General features: G+C 58.8%; 1 long non-coding RNA gene and 1 pseudogene across 1 annotated transcript; both read left to right on the top strand.

The window, feature by feature from the left end:
* The first annotated feature begins 803 nt into the window (after positions 1 to 803).
* Positions 804 to 974, top strand: LOC144376919 (small ribosomal subunit protein uS14 pseudogene; annotated as a pseudogene).
* A 3,856-nt stretch (positions 975 to 4,830) lies between these two features.
* Positions 4,831 to 10,341, top strand: LOC144377381 (uncharacterized). The gene is made up of 3 exons (XR_013438347.1): positions 4,831 to 5,106; positions 8,069 to 8,132; positions 8,523 to 10,341. It is a non-coding gene; the product is annotated as an uncharacterized LOC144377381 (long non-coding RNA).
* Positions 10,342 to 14,450: the final 4,109 nt, after the last annotated feature.

The following is a 14,450-nucleotide window of genomic DNA, read 5'->3' as shown; positions in this document are numbered from 1 at the left end:
AGCTGAAAATAACCAAAATGCCCTTCAATAGGTGGGTGGTTAAACAAACCATGGATTATTACTTGGCAATAAAAGGGAATGGACCATTGATACAACAGTTTTCATGGATCTCCCGGGTATTGCATTGAGTAAAAAGGCCGCTCTGGAAAGAGTATACATTGTATGCCTTCATTTACATTTCAGCACTCCTGAAATGACAGAGCCGTAGAGATGGAGAGCAGAAGATTGGATGTCAGGGGTTTGGGGCAACATGCAGGAGATCTTTGTGATGAGGGTAGAATTCCATATCATGATTGGGACAGAAATATATGCACACACCGCAAAGCAGATAGAACTCTACATGCTGTACCAATGTCATTTCCTGGCTTTGATACTGTTCTATCATGTAGATACAACCACCGACAGGAACTAGCAGGGGCACCCAGAATTCTCTGTTTGAGTTTTGGAAATTCCTGTGAATCTGTAATTATTTTTTTAAGACGGGCACGGTGGCACACACCTGTAATCCCAGCTGCTCAGGAGGCTGAGACAGGAAGATTGAGAGTTCAAAGTTAGCCTCAGCAACTTAGTGAGGCACTTAGCAACTCAGGGAGACCCTGTCTCTAGACAAAATATTTAAAAAGGGCTGGGGATGTGGCTCAGTGGTTAAAAGCCCCTGGGTTCAATCCCTGGGACCAGAAAGAAAAATAGTTTTTAAAAAGGAAGGAAAAATAATACTTCAACCTAAGATTTTTATACCCAGCTAAAATATCCTCTGCAAATGAAAGTTGTGCCTTTTGCCTCATTGCACCCTTGAAAGCAAGATGGATCACCAACAGCTCTATTGAAGCCACCCATAAAAATTCAGCCAGGGTTCTTACTCTTGCTTCATAAGCCCAAGCCTGCATGGTCCCATCAGAATATACAGCCTCGGCATGTGCTAGCAGTATTTTTATCAGTACGCTAAAAATAGAGGCTTCATTAAGTTGGACTAAGTGGTCTTCCTCAAATGGATTGCCCAAGACGCCACCCAGTGAGGGAGAACATGCTAGCTCTTTGTGCATAAAATAAAACTCCAAAAGAAAGAAAGTTTCATTTTCAGATTTTTTTTTTTTTTTTTTTTTTTTTTTTTATTTTTTATTTTTTTTTTTTAAAGAGAGAGTGAGAGAGGGGGGGGACAGAGAGAGAGAGAATTTTAACATTTATTTATTTTTTTCTTAGTTCTTGGCGGACACAACATCTTCGTTTGTATGTGGTGCTGAGGATCGAACCCGGGCCGCACGCATGCCAGGAGAGCGCGCTACCGCTTGAGCCACATCCCCAGCCCCAGATTTTTTTTTTTTAAATAAGAAAATTTTCACCAGAAGACACGCACCACAAGCAATGCCCCAAGGAATTTATTCAGGCCAAAGAGAAAGGAGACAAGATGGAAATTAAGGTCTTCAGGAAAAGGACTGGCGTAACTATCTGAGCAACAGAAAAGATCCTCCTAATTCCTACAAAATACGCAGGACTTTCTAAAGTAAAACTTACCTTCACATATGACAACTGTCGCGTAAGGACGATGGTGTGGGGTCGTGGACCTACACAGTTGCCGAGTTCCTACTTTTGATGTAGAGTGGCTCCTTATTAACTCTAGATTAACTGTGAAAAGTTGGTCTTGAGTATCTTACTTTACCAACCATTAAATGCTGACATTGACAACAATAATACCAAGAGGAAAGGAAAGGAGGGTTAGAGGAACACAGTCAGAGCTGCCCTTAAATACACAGAACCTGCTGGAAAAGACACACAGGCCAGCAGTGGCCGGAGGAGGCCGCGCGCTATATAAAGATCACCCCAAAGACAGCTGCGTTCAAGGTCTTCTCAAGACCAGCGCCCAGCGCCCAGCCTCCCCAGGCTCCGCTCCACACTCACCTCCCTGGGGAAGTCTTCCGTGAGAGCCATGGTGAGGCGAGAAGGGCAGAGCATGGGCGCCGGGGCCCCTTGGCCACACTGGGTCTTCCTTACCCCTTTCACCAGGGCTTGACCTTTGTGCGGGTGGCGCTCAGTAAGGACTTGCTGGGTTGCCTTGGTCCTGGGCGGTTCCTTGTTCCCTGGTCACCTCTGTGGAGCAGCTCCTGGCCGGGGCCTGGCCCAGCATGGGGAGGCTGGGGCACAACAGTGGCTCACGGAGCTCATCCGGTAGCCAGCGCATTTCCCCAGCACCTGGCAGGCCGGGCAGGCCCGACACCAGACCCCGCAGAGCTTACCTCTGGGGATGGGCTTGGGACGGGAGGGAGGGGAAGCGAGAGAATGCAGTCAACAGGTGACATAAAGGTGAATTACAGGGCTGGGCTGGGGCTCGGTGGCAGAGCACTGACCTAGCACCTGTGAGTCGCTGGGTTCCAGCCTCAGCACCACACAAAGATCAATGAGCAAAATGAAGGTATTATGTCCACCTACAACTTAAAGAAAAAAGCAAATCACGAAGTCCTGCACAAGGAGACAGGGAGCGGAACCCTGGGTGGGCAGAGCAGGTGGCTCAGGGCAGGGTTACCACAAAGGTGGCCTCTGAGCCTCGGCTTGCAGGAGGGAGGACGGGGGAGCAAGGGGGTGCCTAGAAGGGTCCCCAGGCCATCCAGTCCCAGGGAGGGTGGGCATGTTACTGTGTCTTGCCTGCCTCTCAAGCACCGAGGCTGTGCCCAGGCCGTCCCTCATCTTCCTGAAGGCCAGGTGGCCCCCACAGACGGCCCACTGGTTCTCATGGGCTCCTTCTTTCCAGGGAAGCTGAGGTCTGAGTTTGCAGGATTTGCTGGGGAAACCGATTTCCCGTCACCAGTGGCCAAGTCCATCCTGGTGCCCTTGGCCCCTGCTGTCAGGGCCCATCCCAAGCCAGGACCCCTTGGCCCTGCCCACCCCCTGGAAGGCCTCTGGAGTTGCTCCCACCCCACTCCCCGTGGTCTTGAAGAGTCTCCTCCAGGTCTCCTCCTTGGACACCTGTGTTCCTAACCCTCCCTGGTGGCTTCTCACGACCCCACAGTCTTGCCCAGGCCCCCCTCTGGTGCATCCAAATACAGGCCCCAAGGCAGGCGGCCACTCATCCAGTCCGCCTCCTTTGTCACTTGTCATGGGCCTCCCTCCCTCCCGAGGCCCACACCTCCAGCTCTGGCCTTATCCCGACCCCCTTTGGCAGGTATTAGCCAACTCCATTAAGGGGCCTCTGACTACAGGTATTTGATATTCCACATAAACCTCCGCAGCCCCATGAACCATCCTAACTGCTGGAATGCCCACAGGACTGGGGATTAGAAGCTCCACGGCACATGGGAAATGAGGGGATTTTATTTAGTGTTTAGGATTTATACATGTATATGTTGGGGGGGAGACAAATATGTATTTAAATCAAGTCACTTAATCCACGGAGTTCGAGGCTAAACCCACCGTAGGAAAAGGGTATTTGCATATATTAATCTCTTAACATCCAGAAGGGACCGTGGAGGAGAAGAGCGGGCAGCCTGGAGCTGGAGGGAGCAGCCAGGTGGTATGGCTCACCTGCTCTGTGCCCGCCTCACCCCACATCCCCGCGCCCACACACACCTGGCCGGAAACAGACGCCCCAGGGCAGGGCCATCTCCCTCACAGGGAGCAGGTGACAGGAGGAAGGGGCTCTGAACACTCTTGCAGGTTAGGGACTGTGTTAGCGGCTTTTTATCACTGTGACCAAAACACCTGACAGGAGCAACGGAGGGGAGGGAAGGTCCCTTTGGTGGTGGTTTGGAGATTTCAGTCCATGGTCAGCCGACTCCAGGGCTGTGTCCCAGGGGAGGCGCAGTCAGGCCCGAAGGCTGGGGGCGGGGGAGAGAGGCGCCAGGGACAAGATAACGCTCCCAGGCACGCCCCAGTGACCAGCTCTGTCCAGCCAGGCCCCCTTCCCCGGAATCCAAGCAGATTATTAAGACACCAATGGGTTGATCCGCTGATGCGCTCAGAGTCCAAATCCCACCCGGGGCAGGACCTCTCTGGGTCAAGCCTTTGGGGGGCCTTTCAGATCCGAACCTCAACAGTGAGCGCAGCCCTTCCTTAGTGCTTCCAACAGCTCCCGAGGGGAACTGGGGCCAGGGGGCCAGCAGAACCAGGCCTCGGGTGGGGCAAACCCCTGGTGCTGAAGGACTCTTAGGGAAGCCCCCAGGAGGAGACCTGAGGCTGGGGAAGGAGGCCTGGCAGGGGTGGGGCACAGGCCTGGGGGCTACCAGGAAAAGCCAGGGTTCCACGGGGTCCTGGGGCAGGCGTGGGCAGGAGCCAGCCTGCAGGGCCTCAGGAGCCCAGGGGGAGTGATTTTGAGGAACGGTCAGAGCCACTTTCCAGGAGCCAGGATGGCCCCTCCTCCCCAGCCAGAGGAAGCCCCTAAAATATGAGCACCCCCCAGCGGGCCCTGCCCCCTCACACACTGAGACAGTCACACACGGAGACACAGTCACACACATGCACGCTCTCCCCAGGCCCCACAGCCTGAAAAGCGGGAGGGAGACTCCTGGCCCAGTCAGAAAGCAGGTCAAGGTCAAGCCGCGCCCCTCTGGCTAACCTTGACCCCGGGGCCCCAGACCTGAGTAGGCTTCCTCTTCTCAACAGCTCTCCTTGCAACCTGGGCTGCAAAGATTCTCGGGGCTCCTCAGGTCCAGGTGAGGGCCCAGGGCCCCCAGGGCAGGGGGACCACTCCCTGTCCCTAGTCACCTTGAACATTATCTGCATTACAGCAGCTGGTCCTTGGGTTTGAGCTGGAGGGAGGCTGGGCCTGGCCTGGGGCTGGGGGCCTAGTGCAGGGGGAGGTTTGCCTGGTGTGGGCCAGTCCCTGGCTTCATGCCCAGCCCTGGGTGGGGGGGGAGTGATTTACTCAAAGCGGGCTGCGGAAGAATCCCTTCCCCACCAGCCGAGAGGTGAGAGGCGGTGTGTGTGTGAGAACAGGTGAGGCTGTGTGCACAGTAGGTGCGCAGGAAGTCACAGATGTTTTACAAGAATTGAAAAGCAGCCCCTGGAACCAACCAAGACTTCCCGCTAATTTGCGCTCGTCTTTAGAGGAATGGAGGAGAGCGCGAGCACAGAGCTCCACCTGGCCAGGGGCTTGGCTCCTTCTGGTCCTGGCAACAGGTAGGTGTTGATCCAGCTCCCGCCGGGTTCTCTGCCGTGGGCTGCGGGTGCTCGTGCAGGGCCGGCCTGGACCAGCAGGGTCCTGTCCCCAGGGGCTCAGGAACTAGCAGTTTGCCCACAAGGGCATGAGATGGGGAGGAAGTAGCAAGGTGACCCGGTGAAACTCAAGACCCTGAGTTACAATAGAAATGGAGACAAATGACCAATTTTTTTAGCATAAGTATATCCCATCCAATGTTTGGGACATGCTTATTGTCACAAGTTAAGCGTTACTTACCTGAAATGCACATTTCACTAAGCATGTTGTAATTTTAGTGTTTTATCACTCTGCTGTGGCCCTCTGAAGCAGCGCTTTCAGTATTCACAGTTTTTCAGCACCTTCTACAGAGGTCCCTCTGCAGAATGACCAGACCCTAGAGGCTCGGGGCTAAATCTCAAGCCCACAGGATGATTCCTTAGGGTTTGGGAGTGGAGGGCTCCACAAGGTGACTCTTAGTTCAGACCTGAAAAATGGAAAGGAGAAGAAAAGATGTCCCGTTCCACAGTAGGGCAGGTGTCTGTGTGCCTGGGTGGTGGAGACAGGGGCCCCCAGCCAAAGAAGACCCCTGCAGCCGGGGTGGGGCAGGCATCAGGCCAGGGAGGGACAGAGCCTATGTTCCCGGCTTGGCCATGCCCCAACTGGAGTGGCTGCTCTGTCCAGTGCCCCACACACCCCAGGCCCTGGGCTCCTTTCTGTCACCTGCTCCCTGCCTGCCACACACTCCCTTTCGTCCATTCCCTTCACGCGACTGGAACTAGGTAAAACCAGAAGTGAGGTTAAGTTCCCCAGATCTGGTCCCTGGCGCACTTGCTATGACCTTGGACAGAGCACTTGCCCTCTCTGAGCCTCAGCTTTCTCACCCCACCAGCTCCCACCCTGCAGAGACGTCTCCACACAGCCCCAGGCCCCGCGGGCACAGTTGGACAGTCACTTAGTGCCCACTTATATCTTGCTGATTTTTTTTTTTCTCTTCTTCTGGGGATTGAGCCCAGGGATGCTCTACCACTGAGCTAAATTACTAGGGTCTCACTAAACTACTTAGGGTCTAAGTTGCTGAGGCTGGTCTCAAACTTCCAATCCTCCTGCCTCAGCCTCCTGAGTCACTGGGATTGCAGGCATGTGCCACAGTCCCCAGGTTCTGTCCTGCTTCTTTCCATGCAGTACTGAGGCAGCTCCTGAGGATCAGGAGGACATGGTCTCTGGCCTCAGTCCCAGCCAGGACCACTGAAGCCACCTGAGGACACCAGTGGTTCTCAAAGTGCGGTGCCCAGGGTTAGCACCATCAGCACCACCCAGGAGCTTGCTGGGAATGCACAGACCTAGGAGTCAGAACCCCGGGGCCTGGCCCGCCGTCTGGTTTTAACAAGGCCCCCAGGCCACTCTATTGTACCCCAAGACTGAGAGGCCCTGGCATGGACCCTGAGATCCTGGGGGTGGCAGCCCCATTTCCCCTAACTCCTAGCACTGTGCCCCCCCAGTTCTGTGCTACACCCTGGACAGTAACCCCTAAATACAGGTGGTCCCACCTCACCATGGCTCAGCTCACACCTGGCTGCTTTACAACGTGTGAACGTTGCCCGCCGCCCCCCTTGCGGGTCACCCCTCAGTGCAGCGCCCCCTGAGCCACAGGGCTCTCCGGTGCTTCCTTCTGTGATGGGCTCCTTTTGCACAACTGCAGGTTACGGCCAGTGTTCAGAGAAAAGTCGAGGGCCCTCCAGGCTGAGCTGTGACGGTGGCCTGGTTGGGGTATCAAACGCTTTTTCCACTTAGAATGTCTTCAGCCCGGGTGGGAGCAGGAGGAACGACCCGCCGTGAGCTGCGGAGCCTCTGGCTGCGCAGCCCCTGGTCTGCCGGTCACAACCTGGGGTCCAGACACCCCAGCATGTGGACACTGCAGCGTGGGCCCTGAAGCACTGCCAGGCCCTGGGGAGCCCACCGGCTACTGGGGGCAACTCCAGGCAGGCCCGGGGGTCTGCCCTTGACCCGCCCTTCCCAATCCCAGGGCACACCCCCCCCCCTGTCCAAGAGTGAGGTAGCGGAACCTGAGGGCACTGGGAAGGCCAGGCCCTGGGGAGGCAGGGGGCAGGGCAGCCATAAGACCCCTCCAGGCGGAGGAAGGGGACCAGCGGACCCCCCACCCACTGCGATGGAGAGGGCCTGCTGGCAGGGCTGGGAGCACCGCCCTTGGCAGCCCCATCACACACTGAGACAGTGACGGCCTCCCCTGCTCTGCCGCACAGTGAACCCTGGAGAGTGGGGAAGGGTGGCTGGTCCCAAGTCAGTGGGCTTCAGCAAGTCAGTGGGCTTCAGCGTCCCTGGGCAGAGACCGCAGGGCAGGCCGGGGCTCCCAGGGCCCCTCTGGGTGGAGGCTGGGTGGGCTCTGCAGTGGGCCAGGGGCAGAGATGAAGGGCGAGCCCGGGGTGATCGGGCAGCCCCACCAGCATCCCTGCCCACCCACCTGCCCCGGGCCCTCCCAGGGCAGGACAGAGGGGACAGGCAGCCAGGGCACAGCAGCCCAACCTCACCTTCCTGCAGAGCAGGCTGTGGGCACACAGGGCGCTCCTGGGGCAGGTAGCCTGCGGGGAGCCTCGGGGCGGGAGGAAGGCGCAGTGGCTTGGCCAAGCGCACGTCCCTGTTCTTCTCTCCTGCTGGATCCCATGGGAGGGACTGGCAAGCAGTGTCCACCCTCCACCTTGAGGCTCCCGTCCACAGTGGCCTCCATTGGGTCCCACAGAACAAAACACATGTCCCATGTGGATCCTGATTGACAAATGACAAAAAGCAGAGGTCTGCCCGGGGTCTGTCTGGCACCTGGTCTGGACCTGGTGCTCCCCACATTCCACTCCACCTGGGCCCTACCCACCCCGTCCCTAGCTTGGCCGCCTCAAGCCACCGTCTTGACCTCAATAAATGCCTCTGCAGGGGACTTTACACGGCCACCTGGGAAGCGAAGATCATGCACCATCAGCAGTAGGCGCAGGAACAAGTAAGTCACGGTTAAACTAACCGCCGCCCGACAGCTCTTTGACATTAAGGGCTGGCGAGGTGTGGGCTCCCACCCACCAGGGGCCCGAGGGCTGAGGGAAAGGGGGCATCACCTTCACAGGGTAAGTCAGCGAGACCCCTAAGGTCACTGTCCCCCAGGTCCCAGCTCTGCCAACACACTGATGCCTGCTGCAGGCACCCCATGGTCCCCAGTGACAGGGACCACAGTGAGGCCCAAGGGGGGCCGGCCCATGGCCCCTCAGCTCCCTGCACGGTAGATCTGTTCTCTGCAAATGCTCCCCGCCTTCCCAGGCCCCCTCCACTGGACGCCCTCCCTACCCCGAGGCCCACCCTGCCCACCTGCCCAGCTGACAGTGGCCTCTCCCTGCAGGACACCCTCGCATGAAGGATGACAGTGTCTGCAGCCTGATTGGCCACGTGGGACAGGAGGGCCAGCAGGACCCCAGTGACCACGGCTCCCACCCCGTGCTGCAGCCAGAACCCTGGCCCCAGGGGCAGGAGGTGGAGGGAGGGGGCCAAGCCCCAAATCAAAACCCCCCACAGGGGTGCCAGGAGGCAGGCAGCTCACCCTCCAAGCTGATGACCCCCTCTACGGAGCCGCAATTAAAGTCCTAGGAAGGGACTTGCCAGTGGAAGGGCTCCCCAGGGGGCTGGGAGGGGCCCCAGGGCCTCTGGGCAGGCCAGGGGGGGGCCTGGCAGCTGCTTCTCATGGCCCAAAATGGCAGCCCACGTGCCCTGGACGTCCTTCAGCCTCAGGAGACAGCATCACCCGCCCGCCACCACCATAGGGTGCGGAGAGCCCTGGGCAGAGAAGCTGGTGCCAGAGGGACTGAAAAGGAGTGGCCAGTCCCGGGGGCTGGGGGCTGGGGTGGGGGGGTCTCCTTGGATCCAGCCTCAGGACGAAGTCGAGGCAGAAGGCAGGCCCAGCCAGGGGCTGCGCAGACACCATACGGCCCCTGGAATCGCACGGCCCTGGATCCCACCCCCAGGGGTCTCAGCGTCCTGCCCTGGCTGGGAGCAGGAGAGGGGAGGAACAGGGCAGCGGCAGCCCCACCCCTCAGGGCACCCCGACAAATTCTTTCCACACACGGGGAACAGGCCCCCCCCAAAGGCCCCTTTAGGGCAGAACCCCCCAGACACTGATGGTTACCAGGAAGCACAGGGAAGTCAGGCACCTCCTAAAAGAGCTCAGGGCTCTGGTGTAACAAGAGACAGCAGAGGGTGGTGGGAGAGCCGAGGCTGAAGCACTCCCCAACCTGGGTTCAGACATCAGCCCCACCCCAGCTGTGTGGCTTTGGGCAGGAGACCTCCCTCTCTGAGCCTGTGTCTGCCAGAGCAGGGGCGGGTGTTCTATGCATTTTCCTGAGGAGCGCAATGCCTAGGGTCCTAGGATGTGCAGATAAAACCCGCATAGGGGGTAGCAAGCGTCATCACTGCATGTCATGGCAGACAGGTATTGGCAGGTGCTATGTGCACATGAAAAATTCAAGTACAGAAACTTAAGACTGAGAATCTCTATGCATCGATCCAATTTAGTCTTCAGACTGGGAATAGATTTCCGAAGTTCTGCCTCAGTCTCACCCCTGCACGTCTGCCTTCTAGATGGACACCTCCCCGCCCCAGGTGGTGTCCGCGGCCTCTTCGGTGGGCACAGGGCGTCCCTCTAAGGTCTCATCGTGGATCTCTCTCAGCAGTGACCTTGACCTTGCTGCCTGCGGGAGCCACCTTGGGCCTTGTGCACTCTGGCCCTCCTGCCCCTGGCAGGCCCGCCCAGCTGGCCGGCCCCTCCAGCCTGCATTTCCCCCAAGAGAGAGATGCATCCATTGTGTTCCTCCCTCCAGGAGCAGGTCTCTGGAGGCCTGAACCTGGCTGTTGAGAGCCACCACCAAGTCAGGATGGCGCCTGGCATTTTGCCAGAAGGAGTGGTTGGGGGGTAGCGCCAGCGAGCCATTAGGATGATGATGGTCAAGTTAAGCTGTGTATAATTATTGGGATGATGGCTGATTGCTGTAACTGGATGATGCTGGATTGGGGCAGGCTGGGTATTCAGTTGTGTATATGGACCTCTGCTGTCCGGCAATAGGGCGGCTCCTGCTGCCTCAGGTGCCCGCTACTTTTGAGTTCTCGCGGAGTTCCCGTTGAGTTCGCGTGGGTTCTCGAATAAAGTTCGTTCCTGCTTGAATCTACAAGTGGCTCGTGACCTCCCGGTTATCTGTGCCCAGCCAGACGGCGGCACCTAGCCTCCTCCCCTGCCCCTCTCAAGATTCAGGCTCTTACCTTAGACCCCCAAGGAACTTTCAGGAATCTCCAACAACCCTACAGGTGGGGAAGAAGTGCCTGCCAGGTGGCAGGCCCAGGGCACCGCGGAGGGACAGCCTGGCCAGGGAAGGGTCGCAGGCTGGGCAGAAGCCCTGCCCCTGCTGATGGTTGGGTGTTTCCTAAACTTCTGAAACAGCCTCAAAAAGCTCCTCACGTTTTTCTCCACGGGGAACCGGGACGTGTGGGGCCGCAGTCCTGTGCCGGAGGGACCCGGGTCGCAGTGTGAAGCATCCCCAGCCCTTCCCTGCCTCGGGGACTCTGGAGGGGCTTCCCTTGGTGTCCAGGATGGCGGTTCAGAGGCCAGTCCTCCTCCCCACCAGCGGTGTCTGTCTCCGCCTCCCTGACCTGTTCTCTCATTTGTAAGAGGCCCACCAGGGCTGTTGTGAGGGCGGAGGGAGGGGCATGCTCCCTTGTCCCCTAGGAGAGTGACCAGGACAGCACAGGAGGTCCTCCCTCCGAGAGCCACCCCAAGCCCATTGGGAGCCCAGCTGGCGAGGTCCTGGCCGGCAGCCCCGGCAGCCCAGGCTCCAGGCTGGCCTGGGGAAGTGGGGGTTGGCGAGGGCCACCACCAGGCTGGGGCCCTAAGTGTGTCTGACGATAATCTGGCCCTACTGGGAGGACAGCAGAGGTGACCCCACAAAGTAAATGAGCGGGTCCCAAGCCTAAAGCCACCAGGCAGCTGACCCGGAGGAGATTCTGTGGGTGGGAGCAGACTTCAGGGAGGTTCAGGGTGGGAGGGGGAGGGGTCTGGGCCCAGCCCCAGGCACTGGCCTGAAGTGTTCCTCCCAGAGGTGAGGGAAGGGAGGACGGGGAAGGCCACCCACACACTGCCAACCAGTGCAGCCACCCTGGAAAGAGCAGGGAGAGGCCTCAGAAAACTTGGAATGGAACCACCATTTGATCCGGTTATCCCACTCCTCGGCATATACCCAAAGGACTTAAAATCAGCCTACTACAGGGACACAGCCACATCAATGTTTGTAGCGGCTCAATTCACAACATCTAAGCTGTGAACTAACCTAGGTGCCCTTCAACAGATGAATGGATAAGGAAAATGTGGTACCTATACACAATGGAATACTACTCAGCCTTAAAGAAGAATGAAATCATGGCATTTGCTGGTAAATGGATGGAACTGGAGAATATCACACTAAGTGAAATAAGACAACCCCCAAATACAAAGCTTCTCTCTGATATGCAGATTATAACACACAGCAGTGGGGGATGTAGAAGTTCATTGGATTAGACAAAGGAGAAGAAGGGAAGGGAGGGGACATGGGAACAGGAAGGACAGCAGAGAATCGGGCATCACCCTCCTGTGCTCATATATGAGTACACGGCCAGTGTGACTCGACTCCACATCCCACCAGAGTGGGAGGTCAGGCTTCACGTATGTACATATGTACGCTGGGTCAAAATCCGCTCTGCTGTCACATATAACTAAAAAGAACAAATAAAAACTAAAAATAAAAACCAGAAGCGAGGGGCGGGGGCCGTGCATGTCCTGGAGCCGGTGCGGCTGTTGGTGGCTGGTACAGGACCCAGGACGGGACACGGCCGATCGAGGAGCCAGGGCTGCTCCAGGCTCCCTGCAGCCTTCTGTTTTCCAGGACTCTGTTGGCCAGAAGCCAGGCAGCAGGCAGCTCTTTGCTCCTGGTCTCCTAGGAGGGTGACCAGGACAGCCGAGGAGATTCTGCAGGCACAGCACCTTGGTCCCTGTCGCTCCTCTCCTCAGGGTGCTGGCGGCCAGGACCAGCTGCTCCCAAGGCTGCACACCTGGCAGAGGCGGGTGGCCAGGTGCAGGCCACGGGGCGGGGCTGGGTGGAGTCTGGGGGGAGGTGTCACTCATTCATTGATCAGTCATGGTGCTGGTCACCACGCCAGGGGATGGCTGCAGAGGAACACACAGCCCTGCCCCCACACGGCCCGCACTGGGCTCCCATGTAAGAGGAGCCGGGCCGCGGCCAGGCTGGGTGGGCTGCGTGCGGCCAGGACTGTGCACCCCCCTCTCCACCAGATGAGAAGCCCCTGGAGGTCCTGAGCCCCCAGAGGCGTGACTGACTTGCATTTTGCAAGGTCTCTCTGGCCTAGGGTCCCAGGAGACCAGGACGGGGCTGGGTCCCAGGTGCTTCCTGGTTAGAGCTGAAGGACCTGCTGGTGCAGCTGTGGCTGAGGCCGGAAGCCAGGTGTCAGGGGCACCGAGGGCTCTGTTTACAGGGAAGAGCAGTATGGGCTTAGCCGGGGCCCACGGGGGCGTCCTGGTGTGGACGCCTTACCTTGGGAGCCCAGCCGTCCTGGGGAAGCAGCATGGGTCTATGGACGTGCCAGCCCGAAGCCAGGGAGGTGAGGCTGAGGCCGGCATCTCTTGGGCAGAGGACGTCTCCAGGGGAGAAGGCAGGTGGCAGGACAAGAAGGCGAGGCTGAGTTGTGGACCGCTGGGTGGACGGAGGAGGAGTGACCAGCTGGTCCCAAGCTGCTGGCAGGTAGAGCCGCATGGAACCCCAGGCCGGCCTTTGAGGTCAGGGTGTGCCAGTCGGTGCTGACCTTGGTGACAGCCTAGGGTGGGTGGCCAGCTCAGGAGCCAGAGTGTGGTGGCCCAGGAGATGACCAAGAGAGGGCACACAGACCCCGCTGATGGAATATGTGGGCCGAGGGCCCGGGAGCTGGGTGGGAGCTGGAGGGGACTGGGACTGACTTCCTCGTCACGGTGGCTTTCGCCTGAGGATGACGGGGGCACAGGACGATCCAGGAGATGGGCCAGTGAGTGACGCAGGAGAGACGGGGCCACGCTGGAGTGGAGGCCCGGGGAGGGGACAGGCCAGCTGGGGGAGTGAGAGGAGGAAGGCCACACGGGGGTCGTAGCTGCAGGGCAGGGGGTCCTCGGGTTCCTTCTGGGTTTCCATCAAGTAAGAGCAGCTCTTCCCCGAGAGCTGGGCCTGGAGGGAGGCCGGGCTGCGAGGTGGAGGGGGCAGAGGTCGCCACCCAGGACACAGGGGCCGCTGATGGCAGCAGAGGGTCACAAGTGTGGCCTGGGCTTCCCGGTGCAGGTCCCACTGCACTGGCTGACCTGGACCAGACGGGGCTGAGGGCAGAGACCAGCAAGGACTCGGCCAGGAGAGGAGGGGCGAGGAGGGCGCCCGGGGCAGACTGAAGGTGGGCAGGTCCGTGGAAAGGAGGATTGATGAGGCCCCAGGGAGGGCACTGTGGGCGGGTGAGCCGTAACGGCCGCTGGGCGAGTCCGGGGTAAAGGAAGGACTGGGTGGGAGCCTCAGAGCTCATCGTGGGGTCCTGCCTCTGCTGTGGGGGATGGGGGGCTCTGTTGGGGGTCAGCTCCTCTGTGCAGCTAAGCAACGACAGACATCTCTTGGTGGTGGCTTCTGGCAAAGGTAACCATCAAAGTTGTTTTAGTCAGCTTTTCGCTGCTGTGACCAACAGAACTAAAAAGAACAATTTGAGGAGGAAAAGCTTTTGGGGGGCTTCACAGTTTCAGAGGTCTCAGTCCATAGGTGGCCGACTTCATTCCTCAGGGCCTGACGCAGAACATCACGGTGGAAGAGGAAAGCAGTCTGGGGACATGGCACCAGGAAGCAGAGGCAGGGACTAAGCACAGCTCTCAAAATATAAACCCCAGAGGGGTGCGGCCGCTGCCTCCTCCTCCTCCTCCTCCTCCTCCCCCTCTTCCCCCTCCTCTTCCTCCTGTTCCCCCTCCTCCCCCTCCCCTCCTCCCCCTCCCCTCCTCCCCCTCTCCTCCTCCCCCTCCCCTCCCCTCCTCCCCCTCCCCTCCCCCTCCCTCTCCTCCCCTCCCCCTCCCCTCCTCCCCCTCCTCCCCTCCCCCTCCTCCCCCTCCTCCTCTCTCCACCTCCCTCATTCCCCTCCTCTCCTTCTCCTCCTCCTCCTCCCCCTCCTCTCCCTCTTCCTCCTCCTCCTCCTCCTCCTCCTTGGTTAAGCCCTCTCTGGAGACTGACATACTGATCCAGTC

The sequence above is a fragment of the Ictidomys tridecemlineatus genome, chromosome 4 (assembly GCF_052094955.1).
Source record: "Ictidomys tridecemlineatus isolate mIctTri1 chromosome 4, mIctTri1.hap1, whole genome shotgun sequence".
Lineage (NCBI taxonomy): Eukaryota > Metazoa > Chordata > Mammalia > Rodentia > Sciuridae > Ictidomys > Ictidomys tridecemlineatus.
The sequence above is the reverse complement of the archived record's forward strand: the minus strand, read 5'-3'. Positions and strand labels throughout refer to the sequence as shown.